This window comes from Carlito syrichta, unplaced genomic scaffold (assembly GCF_000164805.1).
Source record: "Carlito syrichta isolate Samal-C Ts95f unplaced genomic scaffold, Tarsius_syrichta-2.0.1 Scaffold311878, whole genome shotgun sequence".
Lineage (NCBI taxonomy): Eukaryota > Metazoa > Chordata > Mammalia > Primates > Tarsiidae > Carlito > Carlito syrichta.
Genome location: NW_007255974.1, coordinates 169,314 through 184,972, shown reverse-complemented (window position 1 = coordinate 184,972; position 15,659 = coordinate 169,314). Strand labels below are relative to the sequence as shown.

General features: G+C 42.7%; 1 protein-coding gene across 1 annotated transcript in view; it reads right to left on the bottom strand.

The window, feature by feature from the left end:
* The window catches only part of ALS2 (ALS2, alsin Rho guanine nucleotide exchange factor), a 79,659-nt gene extending 66,600 nt beyond the window's left edge, over window positions 1–13,059 (bottom strand). Inside the window, exon 1 of the mRNA XM_008069243.2 lies at window positions 12,898–13,059. The gene's annotated coding sequence lies outside the window, so the exon portion shown is untranslated. The remainder of the gene's footprint in view (window positions 1–12,897) is intronic.
* Between the last annotated feature and the right edge of the window lie 2,600 nt (window positions 13,060–15,659).

Here is a 15,659-nt window from a genome sequence, read left to right as displayed (position 1 = left end):
TAATAATACAAGAAACAGAAAAATAAACAGAAACGCTGGAGGCATTTCAACTCAGAAATTTTCACATTTTCAAGGGTAACAAAATGCATGAAACAAAAACAATGAGGTCTTATTTGTGTGAACCATAAAAATACTGGGCCAAATGTGTGGTTTTTCTGCAGAAGGATATGGCATGGTCACTGTGCCCTGGAATGGCCCCCACCAGCAGGCATGATCTGGGGCCATCTGTTTCCTCCAGGTTGCTGTGAATTCTTGCTGTTTCCATCTGTAATTTCTGAAGGAAATTACTTTCTACCTATGCTTATTTTAGAAATATTTTGAAACATTCAGAGTTGGAAGAAGAGTACTATGTAAACAAAAGATGTTTCTGAATACACATAACACACTATCAATTTAATAAAGACAATGAGTGCTGCTATGCTTTGTGTGTGATAGTAATTATGTTTTTGTACAATGTACAGTTCACAGTGTACAGAGAAATTCTGAAGCCAGATCTAATCTGCACTTATCTGTTGGAAATCAAGGAGTTGCTATGCCCTTGGTTAAACTTCAACAATGCCCAGAAAGTCACAGAGCCCCCCACCCCAGGAGGCCGTGGAGATACATGGCACACCCACTTCACATGACTAACCTCTACGTGTCACCTGCATATCTGTCCTACTGCCTGACGGACAAAAATTTTGAGGATCTTTTGATAAGGTGAGTAAAGCAGTCAACTTTATTCTTAGTGTCCGATGTTTGAGTACAGTCTTCTTTGTTTGTTTGGTTTTTTTTCCTGAGTCAGAGTCTCACTCTGTTACCCAGGCTGGAGTGCAGTGGCATGCTGCTTATGGCCACTGCAGTCTCGACCTGCTGGGCTCAGGCGATCCTTCTGCCTCAGCCTTCCAAGTAGCTGGAATTACAGGCATGTACCACCATGCCCAGCTAATTTTAGATTTATTGTAGAGACGAGGTCTCACCATGTTGCCCAGGCTGGTCTTGAACCCACGGGCTGAGGCAATCCTCTTGTCTTAGCCTCTCAAAGTGCTGGGATTATAGGCGTGAGCCACCGCGTCCAGCTTGAGTACAGTTTTCTTAAAGTGACTACATCTTACTCTGTGTTATCACCACGCTCATTTTTTTTTTTAATTACTTTGAGTAGGAGTCTCACTCTGTCGCCCAGGCCGGAGTGCAGTGGCACACTCACAGCTACCCCAGCATCAACCTACTGGGCTCCGGCAATCCTTCCAAGTAGCTGGAACTACAGGGGTGTGCTATCACACCCAGGTAATTTTTGATTTATTGTAGAGATGAGGTCTCACCAAGTTGCCTGGACTGGTCTCAAACCCACGGGCTCAGGCAATCCACTCACCTCGGCCTCCCAAAGTGCTGGTATTATAGGCGGAGCCATCAAGCCTGGTCCACACTCATTTTTTAAAACCCAGATGGAATTAAAGCTCTACAAACTGTTTCACAACTGGCTTTTCTCACCTACTAGATAGGGTTGGCAGAATAATGGCCCCCATTATGTCGAGGTCCTGATGCCCAGAAACTGTGGCTATGTTAGGTTCTGTGGTGCTAACCAGCTGTCCTTAAGATACAGGGATGAGCCTGGTTATCCAAGTGGATCCCATGCAATCACAAGACTCCTTAGAAGGGGAAGAGGGCAGAAGAAGGAGAATCAGAGAGATGCGATGCTGGAAGCCAGGTCAGAGAGTGCTACATCGCTGACTTTGAAATCAGAAGAAGGCAGCAGGAGCCAAGGAACACAGGTGGCATGAGGGTGCTGACAAAGGTCAAGAAAAAGACTCACTTCCAGAATCTCTGAGAGCGGCCATGCCATAACTGATTTTGGCCTCGAGGCCTGTGTCAGACTTCCAACCTAAAGAACAAATGTGGGTTTTTCGTTTGTTTGTTTTCTGTTTTTTGTTTTGTTTTGGAAGTACGAGTTTCACTCTGTCACCCAGGCTGCAGTGGCACACTCACGGCCACTGAAGGCTCAGCCTGCTGGGTTCAGGTGATCCTTCCACCTCAGACTTTCAGGTAACTGGAACCACAGGCGTGCACCACCATGCTCAGGTAATTTTTTGATTTATTGTAGAAGCAAGGTCTCACCAAGTTGCCCAGGATGGTCTTGAACCCTTGGACTCACGCAATCCTCTCGTCTCCACTTCCCAAAGTGTTGGGATTACAGGCATGAGCCACAATGCCCAGCTCATTTATTTGTGTTATTTAAAACCACTGAGTTTGTGGTAATTTGTTACAGCTGCAATAGAAAACTAACACACTATTTCACAGACACCTTTCTGTCTTAGTATTTATAGATTGATTTCATTTTGTTCTAATGGTGTTTAATATGTTCGACTCCTTGCAAGAAGACATTTCTCCCTGAAACTCAATTAGGGCAATAAGAAAAAAAGAAATGACTGCTGAGGAAGCATAACTAAAAAGGAATACCGCAGCTAAATGTGGGAGGCTTATGGTTCCAAGTTTTACCCTCGCACACCTAAATAAGGGTGGTATTTACCAACTCCATTTAATCCAACATTCTTTCTCAATTATGTATCCATCTAGAAAAATAAAGTAAATGAAAATGTTTGTCTCTCTGTTTATGACTGCCACTCCAGGAAATCTATGAGACTCGCCTCAACCAGTCAAATAGCATTTAAACCTCTGCATGTTATTTCATTGTTTTACATTCTAAATTTTGAAACTGTGAATCAGGTTGCTTCCCCTGGGGCTGCTTCTCCCAGTGAGCTGTAAGGTCCTCACCCTGCACTACTCCAGGGCAGGACCCTGTCCTCTGCTTCTCTCCTCCGTGACAATCCCTTTCCTCCACACACCTGTGTTACATTAGCCAGCTCAGGGCTTCCCATGGGATCCTTGCAGGGCTTCACAGCCTCTCTCTAGATCACTGGCACCTCTGTACAACAGCACACTGGGCTCCAGTACCTCCTCCAGGTACTAAGTTCTATGAGGCACACAGAGCAAAGCCAGATTCATTTTAAAGTAAGCCACTCTATACTCCAAATTATCATCTCCTACTCAATAAAATGCAAAGTAATTACAGTCCCAATGGTCCTTCAAAACAAAAAGCAAGCCTTGCTTCCTAATGAATTGATGCTACTTTTAGAGCTACTCGACACACACCCTTCTGCTACATAGAACAGAGAAACAAGCTGTTGTGTACAAACTGAGGATATCGTTTAACACCATGATTAGGAAGTGCCCTTTAAAAAAAATCTTGGGAGGTATCACACTTCCAGACTTTAAACTTTGTTTATAAGACTACAATAATCCAAACAACCTGGTATTGGTACAAGAACATGCATATGGACCAATGGAACAGGATAGAGATAGTGGAAACAAAACCTCAATTTCTCAACCAACTCATCTTCAACAACCACCACTGGAGAGATGAGAACCTATAAAAGGTAAATGGTGCTGGGAAAACTGGCTGACCACATGCAGAAGATTGAAACAGGACCCCTACCTATTACCATACACAAAAATACTCTAAATGGATCAAAGACCTAAAAATAAAACCTCAAACTCTAAGAATCTTAGAAAATGCAGGCGACTCCCTTACAGAAATCAGAGTAGGCTACCAATTCCTGATCAAAACCCCAGATGTCCATGCCATAAGAGATAAGATAGACAAGTGGGATCTCATTAAACTGAAAAGCCTCTGCAAAGCAAAAGAAACCATCAAGAGAGCGGAGTGACAGCCCACAGAATGGAAAAAAAATATTTGCCAACTATGTATCTGACAAAGACCTAATATCCACAAGGAACTCAAATGTGCCCAAAGGAAAAAACCCAAAAAAACAGCCCCATTAAAAAGTGGGCAAAAGACGTGAATAGACACTTCTCTAAAGAATATATATGGGCTGTCAACGTGAATAGACACTTCTCTAAAGAATATATATGGGCTGTCAACAAGACACATGAAAAAGCACTCAGCCTCATTAATCATCAGAGAAATGCAAATCAAAACCACACTGAGATACCACCGAACCCCAATAAGAATGGCCGTTATTAATAAAACAAACACAGATGCTGGCGAGGATGCGAAGAAAAGGGAATGCTTCTACACTGCTGGTGGGAATGCAAACCAGTTCAATCTCTATGGAAAACAATGTGGCACTTTCTAAAAGAACTAGAAATTGACTTTCCATATGACCCAGCAATCCCCCTACTGGGAATATACCCAGAAGAACTCAAGTCATTCTACAAAAAAGATACCTGTACACGCATGTTTATTGCAGCAATGTTCACAATAGCAAAAACATGGAACCAACGTGCTGCCCATTGAAACTGGAATGGATAAAAAAAATGTGGTACACATACATGATGGACTATTACACAGCCATAAAGAAGGACAAACATACGGATTTTGCAGCAACTTGGATGGATTTAGAGTATCTAATACTCAGACCTAAACGTGATCTATCACAGAAACAAAGAACAGAGTACCACATGTTCTCACTCATAAGCAGACCCTGAACATTTACCATAATACTATAAGAAAGGGATTGACAGTAGTGGGACACTGCTGGGGGGGAGGGGACAAAATGAGGGTACCTGATCTCAAACCAGACAAAGTGGGGACCAAAGGGAGCCCCAAACTTTATCTGTATGATGTCCACTTTCATATCTAATCCTGAATTGTACCACACATCTTTAAAAAAAATCTTGTCTAGATGTCCTAATTATTGCTTAGAAAGAAGAGCTACAAACCATCAGTTCCACAGTACCTTAACCAGAAATCCAAAAATCCAAAACGTCCTGAAAACTAAGTTTTTCATTCCTCTTTTGGTGGCAAAATCTAATCTGACTGGAACTCATCTAACAGCAGAATCTGACTTGAACTAAAATGTGAAGTTATTTATCATCTTTATCCCTTTAGTGTGAATATTGATATATCTTGTTGCAGAAATATCCATATGAATTTCATGAACACAGAATGGCACCACGGATCCCACAGGAAGTGTGATATATGGTTTATATACTTTGTTGTAAAGAGCAAAAATAAATAAATCTGAATTCCAAGACACACTTTGTCCCAAGGGTTTTGCATAAAGGACGACAAACCTTATTCCAATATAGCCACCATTATTTTTTGGTAGAAGTCCCACAACTTATAACTTTACAGTTAATTTGGTCTCTTTTGTGTACTTTCACCATGGACAGTATCTTGGAACACACACTAGAAGTTGCCCTGCTTCCAGCAGAACAATCTATGGATGCTTTAATGACTTAATGATGATGATTTATGTTTGTGTCCAAAGTTTTAAGCCAATTTTATGGTGACCACAATCACAGATCACCCAAATTCATTGTGCAAGGGCTATCCCACCCGCAAAAACTCAATCATCTCAATGGAGGAAGTCTGTCAGTTGGGTGAAAAAGAAAGAGAGGGATGACTAAGAGGTGCTCTGGGGTACAATTGGTATGTGGGAACTAGAATATGTGGGAATAGAGGCGGTAGCAGCAGAAATGATCTCCAGGCTCTGTCGTGAACAGCTGTGTGCTGTGGCTGCTTTTACTGAGATGGCAAGGAACAAGGGAGACAGGACTCTGTAGTGAAAGATAAAATTTTTTTTCCTATGTGAAATTCCAGATGCCTGAGAGAAATCCAAGAGCACATGTGAGTGGCAGCTGAACATCTAAGGCTTAGAAGAAAAGCCTCAGCTGCCGATGCAAGCTCAGGAGGGCCTGTGGACAGGACTGGAGCCAAGGTGTGAGTGCTCACTCGAGTGTGCATGAAGAGAAGGCCCCACGACAAGCTGTGAGGCGCTCCTGCCCCAAGGCTGGACAGGTGAGGATCAAGCAGGGAGGATAGGTGAGGAGGGAGAGTGTGAGCACCGTGGGGACACTAAAAAGCCAAGCAGAAAGCATTCCGGGGAGGCCATGAGCTCACGGCAGCCAGGTCCTGCAGGAGAGCGAGTGTCCACTGGCTTTGCCAACAGACGTCTCTGTTGGTTCTGGAGTTTGGTGAGTGGCAACCAGATTGAAGTAAACCAAATAGAAATGGGAGGTGAGAACATGAAAGGAATGACTTTCAGGGGATGATTCTTTTGAAAAGTGACAAGAAATGGAGCAGTAGCTGGAGGGAATGTGGAAGGGAAGAGTTTTGTTCCATTTCGTTTTGGGCTGGGGAGATGAGAGGAAGCTGAGCATGTCTGCACAGCCATGGCCGGGATCCCAGACACGAGGAACCTAAGGACAGAGGGCAGAGTCCTGGGTCTAATGAAAGGGGTTGCCATTCAGAACATGCGTGGAGGGACTGCGTCTTCACAAGGTGAGGGGGCTACACTTTTGAAAGAAGAAAGCTGGCAGGTGCAGATATGGGTAGCCTCACAGATTTTGTGGCAGGAGGAAGGCCCATATGACAGTACCTGCAAGAGACTCGGACTTTGTAGCATGTGTGCTGTTATTCTAGATCACTCCTGGATCCATTCACTGTTTCTTTATTTTATCTTACCATATCTATGCATTTCTGCAAGCTGCTTTAAGTCCTTTTGGGAACAAGGCAGGATATAAATACAAATTTTAAATGTGGTACAGAAATGTGTTAGTAGACTATTATCCCAAATGTTAAGAGAAAAATAAATCATGTAGGATCCTATGAATTAATCTCTAGTAAACCTTATTTTTTAAGTAAAGTTCTTTTTGCCTTAATTCAGTGAAAGTAAAGTTTGCAAGTCATAAATATAATAACTTTCAAAGGCTTAAATTTCAACAATTAAAACCATGTGTGTATTTGTTTTCATCTACTAAGTCCCAGGTACTACACTAGTCTAAATTTCTATGGAAGCAGGGTGACAAAATATTTTATTCTCTAATTATATCCCAGCTGTCTAGCACAGTCCTGCTATATAACAGGTAATCAATAAATGAGTTCCTGCCCTTAAGGAGTTCCCATACTAGTATATTCTTTCTGACCAGAATAATAACTCTTTCTGGAGTAGACATTACCTTACAGCATATGAAAGCTAATTTACACTAGCAGAGTTGGGTCCTCCTCATCTTATTCTGTCTCACTGGTTTAAAATAGGTAGTTTGATTAAAATAACAAAATAAAAGCAATAATTGTAGTTGCAAGAGTAATAGTAATTAGAATGACTAGACATTCAGACGAGAAGACAGTAAAAATAACAAGGAAGCAAACTGTATCATAATGCCCTAAAAGGAATATGGACACAGAGTGTCTAGTGACATGGATACAAAATTACCAGATTTCACACAGCCATTAACACTTTCTTTTTCAAGTTTGAGTTGGTTACATTTTATTACAATGTAGTAAACCAGAGTTTATACTGTGAATGCAGTAAACAATATTTTAACAGAATCTGGTATTTTGCACATGGTAAATGCTTAATAAATATTTCCTTTAAAGGTTTAGTCAATATGTTTACACCTGGATTAAGGCAACCTTTGACTCAAACACCTGACTTTGAAATAATCTCTACACCAACAACTGTACTTCCTGGATATCCTACCACTGAAGCCCTCACCAACCCACTAAAGAAGGTTAAGGAAAACTCACATTGCACTGAAGTCTCGACCAACCAACCACCAAGAAAGGTAGAAGCCAGCTGGGCACGGTGGCCCACGCCTGCAATCCCAGCACTTTGGAAGGTGGAAGTGAGAGGATTGCCTGAACCCAGGGGTTTGAGAATAGCCTAGGCAACTTGGCGAGACTTCGTCTCTATGATAAATCAAAAAAATTAGCCAAACACGGTGGCATATGCCTGTGGTTCCAGCTACTTGGAAGGCTGAGGCGGAAGGATCACCTGAGCACAGCAGGTCAAGGCTGTGGTGGCTGTGAGCGTGCCACTGCTCTCTAGCCTGGGCAACACAGTGAGACTCCTACTCAAATAAAAATAAAAAATAAAAAAAAGTAAAAGCCACTTCAAATCCCAGCCTTCTCAGCCTTAACTGCTACACAGAAGCACTGCCTAAGTTTACTGTGCGAGCTGGCCAGCCTTTAATTCTTAACTTGGAGTAAGGAAATTCAGTAAATCAATGTACTGAATAAATTCAGTAGACTAGTCTAGAAAGCTACTTACTTTACTAGGAGGACAGTGAACTTACAAAGTCATTGATTCACTGAATTCACTAAGCTCCTGCAGGTCAGAGATTGTGACTTATTCACTGGTCCACACTTGTACCCATATTAACCACACTGCACCAGCTGGCTACATTTAAGTGAGTACTTGGGTGGAGGATGCAGCCCTCAATCTTCAGTTCCAACCTGCAGACTTCCAAATGCTATAGATTTCTAGTGCCTATAATAAAAGTCAATATCAGATGCAAAATAAGTGTCTTCTCATAAAAGAAACTCTCACACATGATTTCCTAACAATGAAGACACTTTATCTCATGTCCCGTCACAAATGTTAGATTACCCAGGAAGAATAGTCTCTTTCGCCTTAGTACATGGAGACAGGTTTTGGTGCAATCAGGGACGGGAAAGGTTTTTTTTTTTTAACATCTTGTTAATTCCATTCTGAAACCTGCTAAAACTGACTCTTCTTATTGTGAGAATCCTCTAAAGGGGAAGTTACCCATAGAGGGATTGGGGGAGGGTGTGTAAACATGGCACAATAAGTACCCAACAATGCCCACTTAGCTCCTTTTTGTACCCACTGCATATTTTTACAATGCATTTTTCAGGATTATTAAAACTCCTCCATGTTATAAAATTATGTATGAATGCTACAATACTAGCAACTGAATTTCAAACTCCCAGGTACTGCAACAACTTGTACCTATTATTACATGGTACAGTGTCCTGATAAGTAAGTCTTGATACAAATTATTTATTTCTTTAATAGTTTGCTACTATTATTTTATTAAAATAACCATAAATTTTTAAAAGGCAATATTAGAAATCAGTTCAAGATACAATAACTTACTTTTCTAATCTATAACGCTTAGTGCTTAAGATCACTGAGGGGGTCACATAACTAAGCAGGAAGTATACACACCAAAAAATATGACTCTGGAGACACACATATCACTTTGTTTAAAAGTGCCAGTCACAGGCATTCTTGAGTAGGAACAAATGCCTGTTTAATTCACAAGTTTAAATACTGAGGTTAGGCTAGGGATCAGTTATTAAATGTATTATTCACTCTTCAACCCATTTAACACATCATCAGGTTTACCTATTAATATCTGTAGAAAGAGAATTATTTTATTTGAGCAATATCCAGGACACCTGTATTCATAGTATAAACTCGGATCTACTGCACTGTAATAAAATGTAACCAATCAAAACTTTTAAAAGTGTTAATGTCTATGAGAAGATTGTGGCAATTCTCTATCCAAGTCCCTCTATGTCCCAATTCCTTGCAGAGCTATGATGCAACTCCTCCCTGCACTTGATGAGTTCATGATTAGTATATGCCTACATGTTCCAAGAGTATAGAATTTTACTTCCCCTGCAGCCTTTATAGAAGCATCATTTCTCATATCCTAAAGAAAGCATTTCCCCAGGAGCAGAGTCAAACAGTAAAGCAAAATTGAACAAATAACTCATATGTCTCCTCTCCCTAGGAAAGTTGTACACTGTGCAGCTGCAGGGGCACATTCCTTTCTTACTGCAGGGACAGAAGAGTTATTTTTCCACAGTCTCCTAAATTCCTATTCCGATACACTATTCCTAAAGTTAATATATCCCATTCCCATGTGTTTTTATACTTACTTTTATGTTTTTCACTAAATACAGATGTATCAATAAACAACGCATGCTATTCTATTGTTGTTAAAGTGTGCATAAGTGCATCTTACTGTATAAACCTTTGGTAGTTTGCTTTCTTCATTCCATATTACGTATTTGATCTATATATATGTTGACAAGTATAGCTCCAGCCCATTCACTTTTACGAGTGGACAATATTCTATTGCAAGAATAAACCAGTTTATTCATTGCCCTGCTAATCCTTACAGTTATTCTACTTTACTGCTATCTTAAAGAGCTGCTATAACCATCCTTGTCCCATGTTTGTTTGGGCAACTGCCCCAGGTTTACTTAAGAACTTGGCTCAGAAAAATTTAGGCTGTGGAAGAAAAAAATCCCTGGAGTGGATGTTAGCCCAGTCAGAGGCCATTATGGAGTCTAAACCACTCCCCTCCTAACTGCGGGGAGGGGAGGTAGGGAGGAGGGTCATGTGAACTGAAGTACTATGTGATGGCACAAAAGAAAAAGACTTAAATGATGTGATAATAAAGGGAAGCATGAGATGATCAATTTGTGGGATTAACGAGACTAAAGCTGATCTTCTCTCTGGACATTAATCACTGGCAGCCAAATGAACCTCTACCAAAAGACCTCAGTCTTTTTCTCATAGGAGTTGAGAAAACTACATGCTCTTCAAATTTAAAAAAGTATACAACAGCCCCCATATGTGCTCATTACCTTGCCAATTTAAATATTTTTGTTCTACCCATGTAGATCAATCAGGTCTTCTACCTGAAGGTGAACATCAAGACATAAGCTAAAACCAGTGCCAACACACACACACACACACACACACACACACACACACACACACACACAGAGGAAGAGGAGGTAAGGTTAGGAAATGCGAGCAACACTAAAAAGAACCAACCGTAGTTTGTTGCTATCGTATGCATATTTGTGGTTACCAAGCATTTTCCTAAAAACTGACACCTTACAAAACCGACTACTTATTACTGATAACAGAATTATTAGGTCATCCATAGAGAAGAGTTAAAAGAAAAAATCAGTTAAAAACAACTCCACAGGAAAATTGACATGCCTAATACAGTTAAAATACATGATAGATTTAATTCTGCAAAGTGTTATAAAAAAGGCTAAGTGATTCCCAAGTCACAAAACCCTCACCGCATTCCTAAATGGCTGAGAAACGGGTACAACCTCACACTACGCCAAAGCAGCCTTCTTTTACACAACCTCAAAACTCATCACTCTACCTTTCTCCTTGGTTTTTGACTAACACCTTACCTAGTCTCACATTAATACAGAATTGTGCAAGCTTTTTTTACAACTCAGTCACATTCTTTGGAAACACTGTTAGAATGGACCCAACAGTTACTGCCTTAACCCCCATGATTTTCATGAAAAGGTAGGAGATTAACAGTCCTCTTTCCACCTCATCATACAAAAACTAAAATCAGGTCTCAACCAAGTTCTTAGCATGCTCTTTTTGCTTCTTTAACAGATAAAATGCCCAAAGTGAGTGTTTCAAATGACAACCCAAATTTCGAAAAACTGAAATCTGGAGAAAAGGGATTCCAGTTCACAGTGCGTAAATCAATTTAAAAAAATAAGTGCCTTGCATAATGCCACTCAATTTTTTCCCCCCAAAATTACCTGGTTGGTACTTTCTTTTCTGAATCATCATATTTTCATAACACTGTGAAACAGTTTTGAACTTTTCTTGCTGTAACTATGAGCCTTAAATCTACCAATGCCAGTCACAGTTTAGGAACTAATTAACTCAAACTATGTATGGATTCTATCAGCATCTTTTTCTTGTTAAAATGCTCTTATGGAACACCAAAGTTACTACAGATTAACTAGAAATCATATTTTTTAGTTGTTTTCTTAAAATATTCAGTTCCCTTCCCCATCACTAAGTGGGAAATATAGTCCACTGGAGTCATGATGCAGTGGTAGAAATTAATAATTATAAAAATGGCTAATATGTACTGAATATTTACCATAGGCCAGGCATCATAATAAACATAAACCATTACATGTAAAAGTACTCCTATCAGGAAAGCATTTTTATCCCTAATTTAGAGACAAAGGAACTGAAGCAGAGAGATTAAATAACTTGCCCAAAGTCAAAGACGTTAAGTGGATGTGACTCCGGTATGCCCAGCTCCAAAGCTTAGAATCTTAAGATGATAACGTTGTTAGGGTTAAAATACTGCAATTTACTGCAAAAGCAAATTTTTCATGGCTTTAAATTCTGTAAGTATTCATTAACTTAAAGGTCAAGTGGTCACTCCAAATTGTGTGTGTGTGTGTGTGTGTGTGTGTGTATGATAAGCGGGAAAAAAATGTGTGACCAATAGGTTTGCTGAATTCTTGTACCTGCTTAGGATAAACACACATCACTCAATTTTATTCCTAATGAGGGGAACAGAGTAAGGATCTTCACTTGAGTACAGCAGTTATTTCCTTCTCCATCCTAAACCAGAAAGAAAACAACGTGCCTGCAAAGGCCACTTCAGCCAGTGTGTCCTTCCCTCCTCATCAAAGCCCAAGCCTTCCGCCCGCCCACGCGACTCGCCGCACAGTGACCCCATCACCCGGGGACCAACACCGGCGTCGGGGCCACTCCTCACGATCGCCCCTGTTATTTTCCCGGCTTCGCTTCCCACAAGAACTTATGTTCTCTGATGAATCAGCGCGCACGCTAAAGGACCTTAGCTAAACTACTCATCCTTAATATCCAACTCATTTTCTTTCTCCGAACCGCCTTTTCAAGCAAGCAAGACCCCCGGTCCACTCTCCACCGCGATGTGCACCCCACGCAAGCCGGGCCGTGGCGGGGACCCGGGTCTGCTGCCCGGTGTGGACATTCAGCACATCCAAGAATCGACGCGTGGAGGGCAGCGTGGGTGGAGGCGGGAAGAGGAGCACGGAGGAATCTCAGCGGCTGGCACCACTGCTGGGGCGCCCCGTGTGGGAGGGACGGACCAGGGGCGGGTGGGAGGACCCGGGGCCAGGCAGGCGCCGCCGGCGGGACGAGACTGGGAGGTCGCGGGCGCCGACCCCCCGGGCCCCCGCAACACCCCGGGCCTCAACCTGAGCCTTCGCCTCGCTCCCGGACCCTGGCCACTGCACCCAGGCGGTCGCGGCCGACCAGCCTCCCCCGAAGCCAAGGGCCGATCCGACCCGCGCTCGCTCACCTGAAGCTCCTCCCGCAGCACCGCGCACTGCATCTGGCGCCAGCCGGGCAACCCGGCGGGTCCGCCCGATCAGCTGATTCACGGGGGGCGGGGCCTCCGGGCAGGGGCGGAGCTGCGGGGCCGTGGGCGAGTGTAAAGGCGGGCGGGGTCTGCTTTTGGAGTAGGTGGGGTTAGACGGGGAGACGAATGACGGTGTCTGGTAAAGATCAAAATTACTGAGGAGGCGTTAGGCACTTGTAAGCACCGTTCTCAGGAGTACTGCCCCTCCCTCGGCGAGGGCGGAGCCAGCCGTCCTGGGACGCGCTTTAGTGATGACGTCAATAGAGTCGTCCGGACCCAGCTACCCGAGCGCTTCCATGGTAACCAGCGGCGGTGAGCCTGGTTGGGACTTGCAGTCGTTTGGTTACCATCTCAAACTGCACGGGCCGGAATTATAAAAGTGAAAAGCCTAAAGTGTCTTACAGATGCTTTTGTGAACTGTACCTTGACGATAGTCCCTTCCCGCCGCTGGGAATGACGTCATCGCCACGCTGCGCCGACTTGCCCTGGTGTCCACACTGTGTTTTTACTACTTAGTGGCAACCCCAAAGGATGGAGTGGGGATAGGAGGAAATGAATTGGTCTCCCTCCTGACTCCCGCAGGGCTCCCCAGTATGCAATCTGAATAAAGTCCGTTTTCTTGCCCCCCACAGAGTTTCACGACAGTCTGTGTGTCGCTGCCACAACCCCACCCCCAGCAGCCTGCCACCCCAAACCCCCCCAGCCCAACCTGTACCCCAAGTCCTCCCAGGAAGGTTTCCCGGAGACGCCGCTCTCGGCACACAATGGGTGCGAATTCTGATCGCAGAATCTACGGCCCTATGTTTAGACCACCAGTGACAGATATGGAGGCAGGTTCTGAAGCTCCTGTGTTTGAATGATCTATCACACTGACCAACACCCTCGACTCGCTTGCCTCCCGATCCTTTGCTCACCTGCAAAACTGTTATTCTGCATCGGTTCAACCAAACTTGTTCACTCCAGTGCAGAAGATGACACAACCCTGAGAATTGGCACCACCGCAAACCAGTTGTCCAATTTCAGTGATGGATTCCACGCAGTCAGATATTGCTGAGCCCAAGACGATCACGTTCACATCATGCTACCCAGAAAATCTGTAACCCTCCCTGCTATTCCCAACTTTCACATTCTCCTAACCTCTTTCCGAACTCTCCTAACCTCTACTGAACTCTTACCCCTTCTGGTAAATTTTTTTTAAAAATTAAAACATCTTGTCTCCTACATTTCTGAGAAAAGTGAGAGTGCTAAAGGTAATTTCCTTAAATCCCACCAACAGCTATGACAAAACCTACCTGCAACCCCGGCCTTCCTTCTTTTTCTTCTCTCTCTGTCTCCTTAGAAGAGGTATTCTGTCCTCTAAGTCATCCCTCCACTGGAACTCAGGATTCCTCCAATCACCCCAAAGGAGAAACTTTGCTCCATTATGTACTCCTTCTCTTCCATGTATTTTCAACCTCCACCTCTCTTCTTACTCACATACTTATGCCTGCTACTATCTATCTCATCTTTATCTTTTTCCTCTGTGTCTCTTCTTATGCAAACCTAATTTTCTATGTCTACTTTCTGACCTCCCAGTCTTCCTCACCCAAATCTGTAATCTCTGCTTTTTTCAAGTTTACTGAAATCACTAGTTACCTTCTAATTTTGGAATCCAATGATATAGTCAGAGAATGGAACCATTCTATGTAGCCACTTAAAAAAAAGATGATGATCTCTGTGTACTGATATGAGATCATCTGGAAGTGAGATGCTAAGAGAAAAAAATCCATATGCTGTGTCATATGCACAGTATTCCATCAGGTGTGTGTTATATAGGTGTTCTCTCAGGAGAGAGTAAGGCAGGTTGGCAAATAGGTAGACATGACATACATGTACAATTATTAGCTGTAAAAAGACATACTAAAGAGAGGCTGCCCTAGGGAGGGGAATTGGGAATGAGAGAGAGAAGAAAGGTTACTTTTCACTCTATGCCTTTTTATACTGCTTAAAAGTTCAATCGTGTGCTTTTTTACTTATCTTTACAACTTTTAGACATGAAAGTAAGGGTATAGCTCTCAGTCATATCTTTTTTCACTTCCTTCCCCCCTTGGTACATTCCTTCCAGGTTCTCCTCTTCCTCCTTTAAGCTTTCCTTTACCTTCATAGATTCTTTCACCTGCCCCTTAAATTCACAGACAAAACAGACATTTATTGCATACTTCTTATGTAACAGACACTGTTCTAGGTACTGGAGAGATGTAGTAATGAAAGAAATAGTCAAGAGTTCCTGTTCTCCTGGAAGACAGTCTCCAGAGATGGCAGCCATCACTTCCTCCCTCTGTGCATACAAGTGCCACTCCTGACATCAAGAGATGGAATCTATTTCTTCTCCCCCACCCAATACAGGATAGCCTTGTGATTTTTTTTTAACCCATTGAATGTGACAGAAATGAAGTCATGGAACTTCTGAATTAGGGCCTTCCGTGTTCCTCTCTAAGAACCCAGCTGCTGTGCTCTATTACAGATTGACAAGATATGATGTGAAGAGAGAGGTCACATGGATGAGCATGAGGTGCCAGACATGTGAGTAAAGCCCTCTGGGACCTTCCAGGCCAGCCCAGTCACTAGCTGAATGCAGCTGAATGAGTGGCATCAGCCAATGCCAAGTGGAGCAGAAGAACAGCCTTGCCTGAATTCCTGACCCAAATTCCTGAGAAATAAGT